Raw genomic sequence first — 18,976 nt, 5'->3', positions numbered from 1 at the left:
GCCATGGCAGGATGGGCTCCACAGCCCTGGCCATTATGAGGGCAGAGAGCTCTGGCAAGAGTACCTCCTGATGCACTGAAGGGCCCCAAAAGGGACATGGGAGAGAGACCAGAGGGACGACCTGAAAGTTCAACCTGTACCCACAACAAATGATGGACAGGACCCACCGATCCGAGGTGACGGATAGCCAGCGGTCTGCAAAGAACTGCAGCCGACCTCCAACCGGAGGGGGCCCCCCCCCAACATTGAAGGAAACGGGCACAGGTGGCTGACTTACACTCCCTAACAGCCAGACAAAACCTCAAAGTGGGGCTTTGCAGGGGCGCCGGCCAAGTCCTAGGGGCCAGCCCGCTGAGACCTTGCCCTGGTCGCCGGCAGGTAGTACCTGCGTGCCCAGTAAAAGAGGTGCCTCGGCCCTTGCTGTGAGGGTTTCCTCCGGCAGGGGATAGAGCTTGTCCATGGCAATCGCATCCCACGGGAACGGCCCCCCCGACGCGACCCGGACGGGCCCTCACTGCCCGGGACACAAGACGCACACAGGCCCTCCCTCGAGAGGCGCGTGCACCAAGCCGCATGCTCGGCAGGCCGACCTGCGCGGCATCCGGCGATCGCGGCAAGAAAAATACAAAATTTAAATTTAAATTTACAAACCACCCCCCCGGCAAGCGGCTCCCCCTCCGAGAAACAAGATGGAGACACGACGAAGAACAGAGCCGGCAGGCAGAAAACAAAGAACACTTTTTTTTTTTTTTTACTTGCCGCTGTCCACGGTCCTGGGGCCCTGTTCCAGCGGGGGTGAGTGAACCGGGCTCCCCGGTGTCACCCCCGACGCTGCCACTTGACCAGCCGGGTCCTCGACCCTGGCAGCAGCCTCAACCAGGGGGGGATGGTCCCCTCAGAACCTCCCAAACCCCCTGGGAGGCAGGGCGGACTGGACCTTCCTGAAAACCAGCACTTCAAAAACAAAGAAGAGCGCCTGGCCTTAACTAACCAGCACTTTCAACTTAAAAAACAAAAAGCGAACTACCCCTTAACTGCCTAGCAGAACCCAGGGCAGGCAGAGGCTGTGACTGCACGTGCACCATCTACTGGAGACAGAGTAAGACTGAGGGGCTGTGGCTGGCACACTGTCATATATGGCTGAGCCGACAGGTCTTGCTCTGTCTCCATCTACTGGTGCGGAGTCACAACCCAGGTGTCCTGGACTGATCCTGGTACGTACAGGGAACTGTTATTCTCTTTATATTGGCCTACATAGTAATGATAGAAAACAACCACCAAATGGTCCATCCAGACTGCCCAGCAAGTTTTTCTAGGCAGCACCTGCCACTACATGTAGGCTACCCCATGTTTTTCTGAAGGGTATTAACTCCTGCTCCATGCAATTATCCTAACCTTTATGATAACCCATACAAATTTTGGCTAGCAACATATTTTTTACTGGGCGATGAACTTTCTTGAAAATTCAGACAGTGCTGCTTGACATGCATTGCTTATGGATTTTGCAGTAGACACATTCCTGTATTTTTTCCATTTATGTCCAAGTATCAGTGCCCCAGATTGTAGAAGTCAGGGCCCTCTTAGTTGTTGCCTGAATCCAATCCCCCTTTTCCCCCTGCCATCAAAGTGGGGAACAATGTTGCAGTTGCATTAAAAGCATCAAGGCTAATTGGTTAAAAGTGGTAATTTCCATGCCTTCTGCTAAAGGTGGTAACTGCATACCACAAGTTACCCCCCTGCCTGCTTTCTTCATTTCCTTTAGGACTAAGTTATAGAAGCAGTCCTATGCTTTTTCCCTTATGTCTGCCTATCAGTATCCCAGACCGCAAAAGTCGGGGCCCTCAGTTGTTTTCTGAATACAATTCCCCCTTTCCCCTCTGCCGTCAAAGAGGGAAGCAATGTTGCAGTTGAATTAAAAGCATCAAGGCTTATTGGTTAAGGGTACCTAAGAGCCAGCTGCAGCCTCTTCAAATAATTCAAAATGCCAAAGCCAGGCAAAATCACTGACTATCAGGGAGCATAGTTCTCCCCCATGTGGCACTGAGAGTAATATGTGGTTGGCCAGAAAACACACTCAGGTGGACTCTGGCTGTTTTCTCATAAGCTTTTTATTAATCACAGAAAAATGTAACAAAAAAAGCTCTGCTTACCTTAGCATTTCTCAAACAAAAGACAGTAGTATTGGCCTTCGCTAGGGCTCTTCTCTTCTCCCTGGGCCTAGCTTATCATCCTCTTTTAAGGAGAACACCATCAGAGTGGAACTCCCTTTCTATCAGTGGCTTGAGTTGGACCAGGCATTTAGTCCTGGTCTTTTAAGGAGGGTCTAACATTTACTCCTTCACAAGCTGATAACACATATTGGGAGCCAGTAGAGTTCCAACAGAGGTGCTCAACCCAGTCCTCGGGACACACCTAGTCAGTCAGGTTTTCAGGATATCCACACAAATACACAAGATAGATTTGCATACATTGGAGACAGTGCATGCGAATATAACCTATGCATATTCATTATGGATATCCTGAAAACCTGACTGGCTAGTTGTGTCCCGAAGACTGGGCTGAGAACACCAGAGTTACAATACAGTTCAAGATAATATAGCTGGTGTACATAATGCTATAAAATGAGAAACCTTTGAATTTTAGGGAAGTGTTAGGCTATATCCCCTTTGATCAATACCATCAGACAAGTTTCTGCTAGCAGTTCCCTCTATAAAATAAAATGCTGATTGCAACTGGGCATTTTCAATAGCTAGTACTACTCTTTAGCATAATCTCCCACCAGATCTCAAGGCAGAACTAGGTAGTACAATGTTTAAAAAAAAGTTGTAAATTTTACTGGTTTAGGCAGACTGTCTCCCTATGCATCCATTATGGCTCTAGGTTTTGTTTTGACTTTATTTGTAATAATTGTTGTAATTGTCTGTGTAATTTTGTCTGTTTTGTTTCTTGATTGTGATTCATTACGTGGGTACAATGTTGCAATCCATTTAGAACAACTGGTATTCAAATTAAAGTAAATAAGAATTTGAAAAATAAACAAAAAAGAAAAATCACTCTTTGCTGGGAAGAAATTATGGGGAACTCGTAATCAGACAAGAGCCAGAGGCGGACCATGAAATGGCTGCAAAATTCTCTGTAGAGAAGGTTACAAAACTTCGTGCCCAATTATTTTTACAGTTTGATGAAGAGAAAACTAATGAAGATCTTAGGCTTAAATGGTCACAATTTAGAAAAACAACAAACAAACATTGCCAAAGCTTAAAAAACAACAAAAAAACCCAAACCATTTATTCCACTAATAAAATCAACAAGTTGTGTTTTAGATCCTTGCCCATGTTGGATCATAAGGTATTTGTAGGCAGTTTCTTACAATACCTCTAATAAGTATTAATTAATGCCTCTCGAGAAGGACACTTTCCAGAGGTTTTTAAAACAGGCAATAGTTCACCCAGTTAGGGAAAAAAAAATAAAGACGACTGTCAGCTACAGAGATTAATAGTTTATGATCTATTTCCTACTTACCTACTCTGGGGAAAGTAATTTGCAGATGGGTGTTAACTTCAACTGGAGGAACATCATATTTTGGATGCTAGCCAATATGGTTTTAGTTCCAAACCCTTTCCTAAGTATTGCTAATTTCTTTAGCTGTCTCTTCGCTGTGTCTTAGATGTAATACCACATTCTTAATACAAATTGATACACCCGCAGCTTCCGATACGGTGAATCATAAGATCACGATGTCTCACCTGCAATCTTTTGGGATAGCAGATAAAGTATTGAATTGGTTTTGTTTCCTCCATAATAGGTCACGGCAAGTGAGATATGGGGAGAAGTGCTCATCCCGGAAAGGTTTGGACTCAAGAGGTACCAAAGGGATCAGCACTTTCTGCAACTTTAAGTTATATCTCCAGTCATTAGTTAAAGCATTCAAGTCTCTTGGGGTAAATTTTTGTTTACCATGTAATACTTATGGTAGTTACCTTTTAGGCCTCCTTAATAACTATATTGCAGCAGCAACATGCTAGATGGCTATGAATAGGCTAGTATTAAATCTATAAAAAACTGAAGTATTATGATTGGGAAAAACTTCTCCATCAGAACAGAGAGATTTAATTATAATAGATAGAGTTAAAGGTACCTGTATTATAAAGAAGTGCAGGATCTAGACTTCTTTCTTGATTCAAAATTGTCACTGAAGCCTTAGAAAGTACTACTTAAAAATAATTTTTCAAACTTTTAGACATTTTATATACAGTCATTGCAAACTGCAGGAAACACAGATATCATGTCGGACTGGAATATGAAGATAAGCCTCTGTCAAGTCCAAAGTAGTCAGAAATTCTATTTTCTGTACCACCATAATCACTGATCTCAAGGTTTCCATCCTGAAATAGGTCACCATCAAGAAGTTGATGACCGCTTCAGGTCCAGGATAGACCGGAACAGTCTTTCGTCAGAACCACAAAATAACTGAAGTAGCATCCAAGGCCTTCCTGACCCTTCAACACTGCCTTCTGATCAAGAAGCCTTTCCAGAGTTAACCGTATGGCTTCCCTTTTCGAGTCCGAGTGACAAGGAGAAGCCAGACACAGAACGAATGAATCATAGAGCATAACTATATTCCAGGATCTCCAAGACCCACTGCTCCGTTGTAATTTGGGCCCACCTCTAATAAAACCTGCCTAGAACTGGAGATAGGGTCCCCAAACATTCATTGTGTCATTCTGGATGAGCTAGAGCCTGTGGATCTGTCCTTTCCTCCCTTACTGGAACAAGGCCTAAAAATCTCCCCCAACCTTGCCTGAATCTTTGAATTTCGATAACTCTCATGAGATGTGTAACTCCGAAATAGGGCTGTGTGCGTCTGTCCTGCAGCAGCTTTGGCACTTTTTGAGTCATCCCATGCTTTTAGCATTTTTTCCCCCCAACTCCTCTACAAACAAGAGCCAACCCTTAAATGGCAGCTTATTCAAATTTAGAGAGAGAACCTGCTGACCACTTATTCAGAGAAGCCTCTGAATTGCTTTATGGACACCACCCCTCTGGCTGAGGCATGTACCAAATCATAGCCAATATCTGCCAGATATGCCGCTCTTGTTTCTAAAGATGGGGAATCTTCCCCTTACTCTTTCTGGGTATCCTACACCAGACGCAGCACAGATCTCACCACAATACACCACCACACAGAGATCTACAGAGACATACTTCACAGACTACAAGGCCTGTTTAAACACAGCATTTAACTTTCTGTTCTTCACATTCTTAAGCACTGCCCCACCTTCCACTGGAATAGTGGTCCTCTGTCACAAATCACACCAAACTTTTCCTTCATCTGACAATACAGTGGATACAGTTTAGTCAGCGAGCGACCCCCCCCCCCCCTTTAAAATTCTAAATCAATCAAATCCTGCACCACATGGTAAAGGAAGAATTACCAAGACTTCCTAAGACTGCCCATAATTGAGTTCTCATCCTTTTTATCATCTGCAACCTGCAGAGAGGAACAAACTCATTACTATGGAAGAGATATGGTACAGAAGTATGGTCCTCACCCTCAGGGCCGGTGCAAGGGTGAACTTTCTGCCTTGCGTCTGCTGCCGCCCCACTCTCTTACACTCAGGTTCCTTGTTTCATTCAGAGATGCACCCTTACACAAGCTCCCTCCCTCTCACTAACATCATTGCTCTCTTGTACATATGCAATCCCCCCCCCCCCTCCACACACACACACTCCGCTTTTGGCCCACCGAGACTCTGCTTCTCTTGGCCATGAGCAGGATGGGCACCGCTTGTGGGCCCACATGCTGCTCTTTGCCACCCCCTAATGGCTAGCGCCCTAACCTGCTCACCCTCAGGAGGAACCTCACCAACCTCTAAATCCCATCTCTTTGAGGGACCCTCTGAAAATCTTCTAAGGAGTCAGCCAATGGAAAAAAAAAAGTCCTCCTCCATCCTTCTCTTATCCACTACTGCCTTTACTTTTCTTTTGAGGATTTGACACAGGGGGGCACTGGGAGGGTGACGGGTAGGCCAAGGAACCCGCTGGAGCTGGTCTTGCACCACGTAAAAAGCTTGCAGCCCTTTTAAGATCTCCTGAGAAATCATAGCCCAGGGGAAGGAGAAAAGTCCAGCAGCAGTAGCTGCCCTTGGGCCCCCTACAGCCTCAAGCCACTGCTCAGGGCTATGGGGAGGGCCATGGCTGCCAGGGAAGCTACAAAAGGCCTACTGCAATCTCCCCAGAAATTGCTCTATCGATGTAGAGACCACCCCAATTGCCAAAAATCCTGGCTCAAGAGATCTCTACCCCCCTCAAACCAGGCCAAGGAACACTCCCTGCAAACTTTAACTGAGCTGCTGACTTGCACTTTATACACATAGCAGGCAGAGCAAAGCACATTTTTTCTCCTGTGCCATCTTATGCAAGTGAATTGATCAACTAAATGTGGTGACCACAGTAATCTCCCCCTAAACACTCCAAACTCACCACCAACTCAAACTGTCTCCCAAAGCGACAAATCAGGGCTCAGTGCTGCCACAGACAGCTGCCATTGAGCAGCCCCACCGATCCCCAGAGTCTCTTTTTTCCTCTTTCCTTTTATTTTTTTTTGTTTTGACTTTGAGAACCAGCAATATAAATTTTTAAAAGGACATCAAAACATGGCTATAACAACAAGCCTTCACTTAAACTACTCTACTTTGTCCGATGTTTTTCATGGTAATCTTGAGCATACAATTTTTGTGATTTTGTTTAATGAATTTTATGTATTTTATTGTACATTAACATTTTATGAAACGATAATAGGTACAGATGACTTGTCAATTTTAAGTATTTTATTGCTTTTTTTCATTTGTTACATTTATAATCTATTTTTATTTTGACCTGTAAACCGATATGATATCCTTTTGAACGTCGGTATATAAAAACAAATAAAGGAATAGAAGTAGCGAGGCAAAAGTCAGAAGTAGCCTCAAGAGGAGGAAAAAGTTCTTCACAACCTCCCTGAAACTGATCTGCTCCACAGAGGAAGTGAGCAAAAGCTGTTATCTCTGGAGCTGTGTGGTCCTTTCTCTGCTCTGCTACTCCTTAAACAGGCAGGGGCTTTACTCCACTTAGGAAGGGAGAGACTAGTCTTTCACTTCAGAAGCCCAGAAACGTTTTTCCTGTTCAGCCTACTAGACCAGAGTCTACTGCACGGGATGCACAACTATCATCTGCTGGAGACCGAGAATACTGGTAGGCCGTTACCACAGAAGTGTATAAGGGGTGACATCAGCAAACATCTCCCATCTCCATCTGCTGGTTGGTGTGCACAATCCGCTTATCTGGGCTGGTCTAACTGGATGAAGAGGAAAACAAAGTCAATGGAAAAAAGATTTCAATTGTTAGGCTCTGTAGAAAAGATGAGGCTGAAGAAGCTCCTGCACGAACATGTAGCCTTGACCAATTTTTGGGTCACTAATAGGTCTTGCAACAGTCTAGTACAGTTAGAGTACCCATTCATGGACAGCCCTCCTACTGGCAGAGTTGTAATGGATACCCCTGTGGAAAGGCTTTTATAGCAGAGCCCTGCAAGAGGCTCTGGGGACAGTCTAAGTTGAAAGTGAGAGGTTGAATTTTCCTAAGTTAGATTTTGGTTCTTCCTGGAGCCTCAGAAAGCCTCAAGGAGACCACTCCAGGATAGGTTAAAGGAGCTCCACTACTGCATTCTCCACACAAAGGTTTAGAGAGGCTGCTCTAGGACTAATTTTGGGATTTTGAACATTCATTTAGAAGAGCCTTGCTGAAGGCCTGGGACTTTCTGAAGCCCAGGGAATGGGAAACCCCTGGCTGAAGATGCCCAGTATTTAGGGACGATCTGTCCAACACAGGTAGTGACCCGGTGCAGCGGATTCCTGCAGTTATTTAAGTTGGGGAAGATGATGTGTTTTCCCATCATCTGGGAGGAAGTGTTTTTCTGTCCCTTTTCCTGCCCAATTGAGGAGACTGGCAAGAACTGCAGTCCACAAGGATTCTTACCGCCAGGGATCCTACCAGAAGATCAATCTACTAACCATGAGTAAAAGATCTACATTCAAGGGAGGACACCCATCAAGAGCCCTGCGAGACAGACATCTCTGTGCCAAGACATCTCTGTGCCAAGACAGATTTTTGTGCCATTGGGAGGGGTTTCCTGACCCAGACGATCTATTGTACAATCTAATCCAGAAGTGTGGATGGATTCCTGGCCTGATAAAGACTAATGCACAGATAGAAGACAAAAGGTCTGTAATTAAAAGAGAAACTGCAGACACTGTGGTGTGTGATTTACCATATTTAATTGTGTCATTCAACAAAACTATATCAGTCAAGCATTATTTTGGACACTGCTTAAGTGGTACAAGTGTGATTTATTTGGCACACAACACACATTAGAAAGAGGAAACTCCAGCTCAGCTGGGACCAGAAAGGACTCCTTTCCACCCCTAGTCCGAAGGACCTACACTTTGAGATGGGAGGAGAAGTAAATGCTAGCCAGGGTACCTGCCTCCAAGAACTTAAGCTCCGACAGAAAGGCAATAAGCAATTCTTTGCACTTCTGTTATCCTATAGAGAATTTACAATCAGGCCGATGCAATTCTGTACACTGCAGCTAGCACATGGCTTAACACACAACTGGTCAGATGTTTTGGATGGCCGCCCATAACCTACGATGCAATAGGGGATTAATGCGTCCAAAACACCGTGTATTTAATAGCGCTCATCATATGTAAATTCCATGTAAATGAGGCTATTCGTTAATATCTACGATGCAAAAAAATTTCCCACACCACCAATGCACCCATTGCAATGAGGAAATTTCACGTCAGCCCAGGGCTGGCGTAAAAGTAGATTGAGCTCAAGGGCTTGATAAAAACAAAAAAATCCTGCTGTTTGTGATTCCTTCTATTAGTATTGTCACAATACTAAATAGGAGGAACCACAGAAAGCAAATTCAGGTTAAAAAAAAAATAATTCTGAGGGCCCAATATAGATACAAAAGATAACCGATCCAGGCTGTGTATCTTGTGCAGGAAGCGGGAGAAAACGGACGCTTGAATTGAGTGTCCGTTTTCCCAACCCGTAACGACAGCCACCTCTCCTGTACACCCAATGCCGAGGTGGCACTAGGGACGCACAATTTTCCCTAGCGCCTCCTTTTTAGCACAACCCCTTATTTAAATATTGCATCGCACACCTTGGAAAGGTGGCTGGAAGCGTGTTAGGAAAGCAGACGCTAAACATTGAGTGCCCGTTTTCTATGCACAAATACTGCAGCGGACTGAATGTGCCATGCCACAGTACCACATTTTAATAGTACTTTATTCTGTTAGTCAAGGCATCAACTGTTTGTAGATCTTAGTTCACTGATGGCTTTTCCCTAAAATAATAGCAATAAACAGCACCTTAAAATAACAAAATTGAACAAGTTAACAGGAAAAAGTTAAGCACGCCTTAGAGCAAGTATATTTAAATGAGATATTTACATATAATCATGGATTTATGTAATTTCACATAGATATATTCTATAATGAAATATTTTTACTATATACCCAAAAAGGGAACAAGCTCCACCCTCAAAAGCAGGAGTCCCCAAACTTTAACTGAAGGGCCACATGCACCATTTCAAATCTCTGAGAGGGCCAGGAGATTAGGAGATTTGATCAGCTATGGTTTGGGAGCGGGGGGTGCAGATAGCCCCAGAGGTGGAGGAGGAGTCTGGCCCTTTGGGTGTTTCAAATGCTGCAGAAAGGGGGAGATAGGATTCCCACAGAGGTATTTTTTTATTTATTTATTTATATTCCGCTTTTCACACTTTTTTTCAGTGCTTCAAAGTGGATTACATTCAGGTACTGTAGGTATTTCCCTATCTAATATGGCAAATAAGCTGTCAAAATATTTCTAGGAAGTTGACAGCCCTGCCACAATCCCATTAACTACCTATCTCCTCCTTTCCTTAGAATCTGCACCTGCCCCCTGGTAGAGTGAGAAATAGATGAATGGTAGGGTAGTGTATTTGTGGTATATTTTCTCCCACTCACAACCCCCCCCCCCCACACACACACACGCTCCTGTTTGATCTACTTCTCTTCCTATTTGAAATCTTTTTGCCCTCTCACCCATATAGCCTTTCCTTCCTCTCACTCTGCTCCTACCATCATGTCAGGATTGGAGACCCCACCAGTATTACAATATTTCCTGTATCGCCATGCAGGTCTTCCTCATCTGCCAGCAGGGGCTGAGGACACCAACATTGCAGCCCAGGGTTTCATAACTCTCTCCGGCCTCCTTATGATACATAGTGTCATCGGAGCAGGAGCTCCATGGCCTAACTCAAGCTACAGCTACTTCAGTTGGTAGTGGAAGATTTAATTTTTAAATTTGTTCTGATGTTCTAAATCGGGCTATGACACAATGTTTTGTTTTGTTTTTTAAGTCAAGGTAGACAAGCCAAATAAAAGATCTCAGTGGGTCAGATTCAGCCCATGGGCCACAGTTAGGGAACCTTTTTCAAAAGGAACTATAAAATATAGCCATCATCATTATTCTTGCTACTGACCTATATCAGAGATTAGTGCATGAGAGCAATTATATACTAAAACCTAGTGGCAGAAGTCTAGCTGTATAAAATCTATGGAACGTTTACATTTTTATTTTGCTCACTTAAATATCTTACCCTTAAAACTGCTTACTGTCTATCTGTAATGTGCAGTACAATATCTCACCAACAGAGGGAATTCAAACTAGCAGCATATGAACTACAAGCATCACTTAAGGCACAGGTTCTCAACCCAGTCCTCAAGACAACCAGCCAGTCTGGTTTCAGGCTAGCCACAACAAATATGCATGAGACATTTGTATACAATGGAGGCAGTGCATGCAAATTAACTCATGCATATTCACTGTGGCGAACCTGAAAACCAGTCTGGCTAGGTGTACCCTGAGGAAAACCACTGATTTAGGGTAACCATATGTCAAATAGGCATGCTAAGGCAGTCCTAGTTTTACTCAACTGCATGCATGTAAAATTTAGTTCATTCCCTTCTTCATTACAAGGACAGACGTTTGACCATATTTTTGGCAAAAGTATTACTTGCACATGGTCAGTTGTACATTCCATTGACAAGAACAAGAACATAAGAAATATGAAAGTGTTTGCTGATAAGGATGAAAATTGAAGAACCTTACTGAATGGTGGAAAGTATTCATAGGAAATATCTACCATGAGTGATCTGAAGCATAATGTACATGCAATGATAGACAGAAGTGATTATTTTAATGACAATGAATACAAATTAGAATACAAAAATGTATGTTTTAATGAATAAAACTATAACTGTCATTTTTCACGCATTTAAACTAGTATATAAAGAATGCTAATAGAAAAAGTCCTCTAGGGGATGCCAATACAGAATTCTTGAAATGTTATGCCATGGAGTCATGAGAATTTGCTTCTATGACAACCTAGCATAAAATTGTACTAACCAACCTATCAACCAATTTTAAACTACATAGGAACACCTGAGGCTATAAAATGCTTTAGAACTTATGAAACTACATAAATCTCTGTAACCCCAGTACACCTGATTAGATAAAGCAGCATTTTGACTTGAACTTAAAAATAAAGGTCAACAAGTTGTAGGTGTTGCCTCTGTATTGTTGGCAAATCTGAGATTAACATCTTGTGACATTTTTCTTCCAAAACCTACCTCTATGTCTTTCAATTTTCAGGCTCATCTGATTTCTGTTTCAGTTCTTTATTACTAATCTCTATCCTTTCAACCTCAAATCAAGAATATGGTCACGGTTGGGCTCATTAAACGCCAACAGTTAAACTGAAAATGTTACTTTGCCCTGCTGATTTCAGATTTGCTGTACAATCAATTTAAGTTAAATTGACTACTTCAACTCATTTACCTTGGGCTAACAGCTTCTACTATAAAAGCTCTCCAAATGCTAAAAAATGCAGCAGCCTGTATTATCTCCGGAATCAAACTTAGAGAAAGAACATATTACACCTATCCTCCATTGTTTACATTAGCTCCCAGTTCACTTCCGTACCATTTTTAAGTACTAACCATCTTAATACACAAAGCCCTCAGCTCTGAAGACCCCAAAGCCAACAAGATCATTGCTTAAAATGTATCACCCATAATGGGCCTTCAGGTCTGCAAGCAAAAAACTGTTAGATATACCCTCAGTAAAACTGGCACATTTATGTGAAACCAGAGAAAGTATTTTCTTTATTGCTACAGCAGTGTTATGGAACTCCCTTTATTAATCTAAGAAATGAGGTAATGTTTTCCACCTTCAAGAAATGCTGAAAAACTCATTTATTCAAGCAGGCTTATGAATAACTTCCAGAACTAAGTGGTATTTCAGTTTGTTGCTATGTTTAATTTTGAGTCTCATCTTTTATGAATTAGTTTTGTTTTATATTTTATTGTGAACTATTGTTTTATATTTTACTATTCTGTATTATGTATTTATGTTTTGACATGTGCACTGCATAGACCTTTGGAACTGTGGTTTATAAACTTGACTAGCTTTCAAACGTTAAAATCCCATCATCATGTTACTGCAGGGATCAGGGCTCTTTTCATGCCCCAAAGCAACCCTTCCTCCGCAACCATTGAAGATTTTTTTTTCCCAAAGGCTGCACAGGTTAAAGACACCACCTCTTTGCCGGTTTCTTGTACAGGGTGTGCTAAAGAATGAAAAGGTAGCATCAGCTCACTGCCTCCTTCTTTAGAAGGAAGTACAGGCTGCTGATAGCTGCTTGTAAAATGGGGGGGGGGGGGGGGGAGAGGGGGAGAATTGCTTGCATTTCTTTTCTGTGGGGCCATGCAGAACAAAAGGCAAGAAGGTGGCATCTTCAGCCTTCGCTGCCTTGTTTTTTCTTTAGTGCTAGCATGCCTACTGTGCTGAAGCACCTGGAGAAGGGAAGGCAGCTGCAACCCACACATGTGGGAGGAGTCGGCGCAAAGCAGCATGGCCTGCTGGTAAAGTGCCTGGCCCGGGAAGGAGGAGATTGTAACCCCCACTAGGTGAGAGGAGGCAGCAGCATGTCTAAGAAAGAGAGAGACTGCTGGGGTTAGGGAGAATTTTGAGGGACTGCTAGGGATGAAGCAATTTACATAAATGTTTAGATGATTTTCATAACAAAGGTGAGGCTCTCAAAAATACTGGACAAAGAAAAAATCTTGAGATAACTTCTCTTTTGAATGGTTGTAGATCTTTGGGTTAGTACAAAACATGCTAAGCTATTTTTAGGAATATTTGTCCAAGAGTCCTGGGAGCCCCTGATCAATAATCTCCTAACTCTGGTGAAAAAAACAATTTCACAAAGGAAACAAATGGGATATAAATAACTATAAAAATGTTTTAATGTGGGATCATACAGGTAGTGCAATTACAATTTACCAGGAGGCAGAAGCTCGCTTGGGAGAACATACCGGAGTGCGGGATCTGTTTAGGGCAGGGGTTGGGAACCTATGGCTCGTGAGCCAGATGTGGCTCTTTTGATGGCTGCATCTGGCTCGCAGACAAATCTTTAATAAAAAAGTAAAAATCTTAACAAACCCACCCCCCCCTCCTGACGCCCAAGACCTCCAAAATTAATTTACTACAACCCCCCCACCCTCCTGACCCCCCCCCCCCCCCAAGACCTGCCAAAAGTCCCTGGAGGTCCAGCGGGGGTCCAGGAGCGATCTCCTGGACTTGGGCTGTTGGCTGCCAGTAGTCAAAATGGCGCCGACAGCCCTTTGCCCTCACTATGTCACTGGGGTCGACCAATGGCGGCGGTAGCCCCTGTGACATAGTAAGGGCAAAGGGCCGTCGGCTGTCAGTAATCAAAATGGCATCGACGGCCCTTTGCCCTATGTCACAGGGGCTACCGCCGCCATTGGTCGACCCCAGTGACATAGTGAGGGCAAAGGGCCGTCGGTGCCATTTTGACTACTGGCAGCCGACGGCCCTTTGCCCTTACTATGTCACAGGGGCTACCGCCGCCATTGGTCGACCCCAGTGACATAGTGAGGGCAAAGGGCTGTCAACGCCATTTTGACTACTGGCAGCCGACAGCCCAAGTCCAGGAGATCGCTCCTGGACCCCCGCTGGATCACCAGGGACTTTTGGCAGGTCTTGGAGGGTGTCAGGAGGGTGGGGGTTTGTGTTAGATTTTTACTTTTTTTTAATTAAAGATTTGTCTGCGAGTCCTGGACCACCAGGAACTTTTGGCAGGTCTTCGGGGGAGGGGGGGGTCAGGAGGGTGGGGGGTTGTAGTAAATTAATTTGGTAGGTCTTGGGGGAGCGTCAGGAGAGTAGGGTGTTGTAGTAAATTCATTTGGTAGGTCTTGTATGGCTCTCACGGAATTACATTTTAAAATATGTGGTGTTCATGGCTCTCTCAGTCAAAAAAGGTTCCCGACCCCTGGTTTAGGGCAATGATACACTCATTTTCAAGCAACTACCTCATTGTGCCCATCGGTTCCCCAAGCAACTCTGCAGACCAGAGGACACTGGAAAGAGTACTCTGTTCTGTCCACACACGAGTGGGCAGACTTGGCAGGCCACACTGAAGGAATGAGATGCTCCTACCCTCCTCTAGGTAGAAGCATGGAGGGCACAACTTGGTTTAAGTGTGATCAATTGCTAAAGCTAAACTCCCTTGGTGGCACAAATTTCTGTTTAACTTTCTATATCCACCTACCATGCCACAGTTTCAGTTAAATTGCTGCCAAGTTTCATGGTTGTTTAGTTCAAGTCTTTTTGGATACTCTCTGAATGGAGAAAAGCCACTGTTCTTGTCAACCTTTATCAAATATATACTGGTCTGAATAGACAAACCAAGCCAAGGATGATGCTGCATGAATATACCAGTAAAGTGTAACTTGAACATCACTTATGTCTTTTGTTCCTAGGTAGTTTTAATATTCCCTTCTAACATCCTGATCACGAAGTCATTCAAACAGGGGTCGGGCCTGGAAACAGTATCTTCTACAGGTCACCGTGTTTTTCTCTGTGGTATATTGTCTTGTGTCGGAGATGGCTGATTCTTTTCTAATCAGTTTCACCAATGTAGAATCCCTCTTCTCAAGACAGACAAAAATACTTTAAAAAGGTTTCAGCAAGCATCAAATGAACTCCAGTTGCCTTCTGGTTCCTTGAATTCTGCAGGAGATTGAAGGGCAATGTGATTCAGCACCCAAAAGCAAGCATCCTAATGTGACAAATTAAAATGGAATTGTTATAGTGTCATACTTTTACACTGCAACTCTGAAGCAGTGCAGCAACTCATACTGGCAGTTGCTAAAATTAGCATCTGGTAGATGGCCAACTGCAAGCTCAGAAAGAAGCAGGGTAAGTTAGTCCTCTTTACTGCTGGCCCATGAATCCAGAGGGATGAAGGTCTGTCAGAGTAAGAGCTGGGAACCTAAATTCAAATCTGCCACCGACACATATAACTCGCACAAGATCACAATAAATCACCAATTCACTGTGCTTCAGGCATTCATTTAGAATATAAGATTTAGAGATAGGGATTAACTGTACTTTTATGTATATACATTACTTTAAAAGAGACTCTGTAATGGGGTCATAGGATGAGGATGAAAGGGGTTAGACTCATGAGTAATCTAAAGAAATATTTCTTTACAGAAAGGGTAGTGGATGAATGAAACAGCCTTCCAGTGGAGGTGGTGGAGACAAGGACAGTATCTGACTTCAAGAAAGGATGGGACAAGCAACGGGGATGTGATAGAGATTGTAGAGCTGAGCAGTTGGTGTGGATGGGCAGACTAGACAGGTCATATGAGCATTTCTGCCATTACATTTCTAGGTTCATGTTTTTAATGTTCTTAAAGGTTTAGGTCATAGTGTCAAAGTTTCAGAAAACTGAAAACAGTCTTTCCCATAAATAAGCAAGATCTATGAACTCTCCTTTCTCAGCTTATATTAAAGACCTAGGTTTTAGAGTTCTATCAGGACAACATGTGTGCGCCAAAAATAAAATAAGCCAAATGCAATTCTCTCTCAGAAATAGAATTTGTTAAATTCTTTAAGACAAGCGTGTATAAAGCAAATTTACTTCTCAATTATACATTGTATTGTGGTATACCAACCCCACAAAATTCTCTATAAATGCTATAGTCTCAGTTACATTAATATGTGCTTTGTTTTTTGGCCAAGTTTTCCTGGCATAATAAAATAGATAATTCAGTTCAACAAAATTCCCCCTTTTCAACGCATTTTCATTTAATTTCTGAAAAAAAATCAGTATTTAAAAATATTAGTTAAGTACTTTTATGAATCAAAAAAAGGAGGAGAAGAATGGTGCAAGTCAGAACATCATGCTGACTTCAAAGACACAAGATATATGAATATAGCACAAAGAGCTTAATCATGAAACCTGGAAAAATGTTTATAAACAAGTGTGGCCATAGTAAACCATGCACTTTTTTATTGAAATGTATAAAAACAAAATATAAGGAAAGAGAAAGGAGACCTAGGAATAAGAAGAAATGAGGAGGCTGTAAATACAAACAATGGGCAAACTGAGTACTGTGACCCATACTAATTGTAAAGTCTGAAAACTCATTTATGGCTACCTCCAAAAATGCTGCTCTGTTGAGGAACATTAGAGTAATTTATTAGCTTATGAGGCATGCATATTACTGCAGCAGATTATATTTCTGGGGGAATTTTGCACTGCATAGATTTCTGCATTTTCCCCACAGAATTAGGTATGGGTATCAGGGAAGAGCAGCAGTAAAGGCAATAGAAGCCTGTGTGGACTCAGAAGAGAGGAACTGGAAATAAGAAAGGAGTAGAGGTAGGTTGGCCTACACAGAGCAGAAGAGAGTTGGGAGAGTTAGCATTTGTCCTCACATGCCAGAAGTAGTAAGCCTGCAGCATTGGCTTTGACTTGAGTGTCCCAAACAAAGCAGGGAGCAGTGGGAGAAGCAGACAGTGAGCTGGAGGTATTACAAAAAAAAAAAAAAAAAAGGAAGATGGCAAAGAGAAAGTTAGGGGGTCTTGCTAAAGCTGTGGCAAAGATAGGTGTTAGGGGTCTTGTGTGAGAGGCAGGGGAGCAGAGAAAGCTGGTAAGGGGGTTCAAGCCTTATGGGGGCAGATATAGAGAGAACCAGGGGATGGCCTTAAGCCTGGTGGGGCAGAAAGTGGAGGGAGCAGCAATGGGAAGGTGGTGGCAATGAATGAACTGGGGGATTGACCGAAGGGATAGGAGAGTTCACAGTTAAGGTGTTTAAGCTATAGCAGGAAAGAGCTGGGGAAAGCAGAGTATGCTGGAGAGGCCAGGCCTTGATAGGAAATTCTGCAGATACAGATTGAAGAAAAAAAAAAAGATGCAGTAAATAGATCGTAAGCATAACAAATCTAGTATTTAATATTTTACTGGTATTATAGCATTAAATTCTCCTTAGTCTGCATTATATTGACTCCCACCTCCACTGACTTTACCGCAATTTCTTTTAGTACAACAAATTCTTAGCTCCCTAAGAGATCCTAAAAACGGCAGGCATCCAGTAGTTTGCACAGTAGTTTTCCTCAATATATTTTAAGCAGGACACATGTAAAAGTTCTGGAATAAAATGATTTAACCAAGCAAGATTTTCATTATGCTGCATTCCCAAAAAGATATCCAGTGCAAAAAATTGCACAGCACAAGAACCCTGCCTTGAAGCTGCAGTCACCCTAACTTACACTGCAACAGTTAAGTCGGTTTTAAAATTTACAACGGTCGCAAAAGTAGTCTTTCCACATTTGAAATAAAAAAACTCAACAGTACTATCTTGTAAGAAAAAATGGGAAGGAAGGAAGAGCTAAAAAATAGATAAATAACGTCAAAGCGACATGATACAAAAAAAGGCATGAATAAAATACAGTACAAAATATAGCTTTGTTTTTGAACTTTATTACTTTCCCATTACTTGGGAGAAAGGGTTATCGGAAATCAATTTTTCCCTTTTTTTTAGCTTGTTTTCTCCCTTCCTGACACTCCACTTAAAAAGGCGGGCATCCTCCAAATCACATCACCCTGGAAAAATTGGCGCTGTCCTATCTACCCATGCAAGTGTGCAGATGTTTTTTTGTTTTGAATGCACAGTAAAACTCTTTCCAAATTGAAGGACAAAATAATCAGAAAACCCCCGGGGCTACACATTTGAGGGGGTGGGATGGTGCTTGCACCATGAGAGAGGGAAATGGAGAACCTTGCGGAAAGGGTTTTTTTTTTTTTTTCTATTTTTCCATTCATGAAGGGATGAAGTGAGGCCGATGCCCTCTTTTTCGTTCCCCCGGCGCCGGAGCGTGCACCCCCAGCTCTCAACGCCGCAGCTGGCTGCAGGCAGGGCTCGCTGCTGGCTCCGATCCGCCATTATTCTTTGTTCGCCGCGGAGATGTTGCAGCGTTCTGCTCGCGCTCCATCTTTAAGCCCGCCAACCCCCCACCTCTTTGGCCAGGCCCTGGCTATCCGCCTCTGCGCCTTCCCCTGTCCCTCTTCCCTTCTCCTCCTGCCTCTTACCGGTTACAGTCTCCTCCGTCACTGCTTTCGTTCGCGACTAGGATCTCGCTGGAGTTTTATTCTCTCCCCCACGTAACACACCGCGTCAAACTACACCTCCGCCGCGTCACTCGCAGACAGCAAACACTGCAGCGCTTTCTCGCGGCTCACTCTGCCCCAAGCAGCCGGGCGGCGACGAGCGGCAGACTCCGACAGCACTTCAACGGCCTCAGCGCGAGAGCCAGAGCGAGGCGCCATGGCGCGTGCGCAAAGAACTCCAGGCACCTTCGTCCAACATACCCCGCTGCGCGGAAATCCACGACTGGACCCGAAGGGAAGCGAAAGACACAGACTAGCGGAAATTGCCGAGCACGCGAAGCCGGAGTTTATCCTAGAAAGAGACTGTAGTAGGGGATCAGGGTGAGCGTTCAATTTTTA

The 18,976-nt window shown here is 43.5% G+C and overlaps 1 protein-coding gene across 3 annotated transcripts in view; it reads right to left on the bottom strand.

Moving 5' to 3' along the window:
* Positions 1-18,868, bottom strand: part of CREB1 (cAMP responsive element binding protein 1) — a 262,890-nt gene extending 244,022 nt beyond the window's left edge. The window contains exon 1 of one of the 3 annotated variants that reach the window (XM_029606357.1): positions 18,560-18,868. The gene's annotated coding sequence lies outside the window, so the exon portion shown is untranslated. The remainder of the gene's footprint in view (positions 1-18,559) is intronic. The other 2 variants (XM_029606360.1, XM_029606358.1) reach the window with 2 other exon arrangements.
* Positions 18,869-18,976: the final 108 nt, after the last annotated feature.

Source organism: Rhinatrema bivittatum, chromosome 6 (genome assembly GCF_901001135.1).
Source record: "Rhinatrema bivittatum chromosome 6, aRhiBiv1.1, whole genome shotgun sequence".
NCBI classification, from domain to species: domain Eukaryota; kingdom Metazoa; phylum Chordata; class Amphibia; order Gymnophiona; family Rhinatrematidae; genus Rhinatrema; species Rhinatrema bivittatum.
Note: the sequence above shows the minus strand (reverse complement) of the source record. Positions and strands in the feature narration are given on the sequence as shown.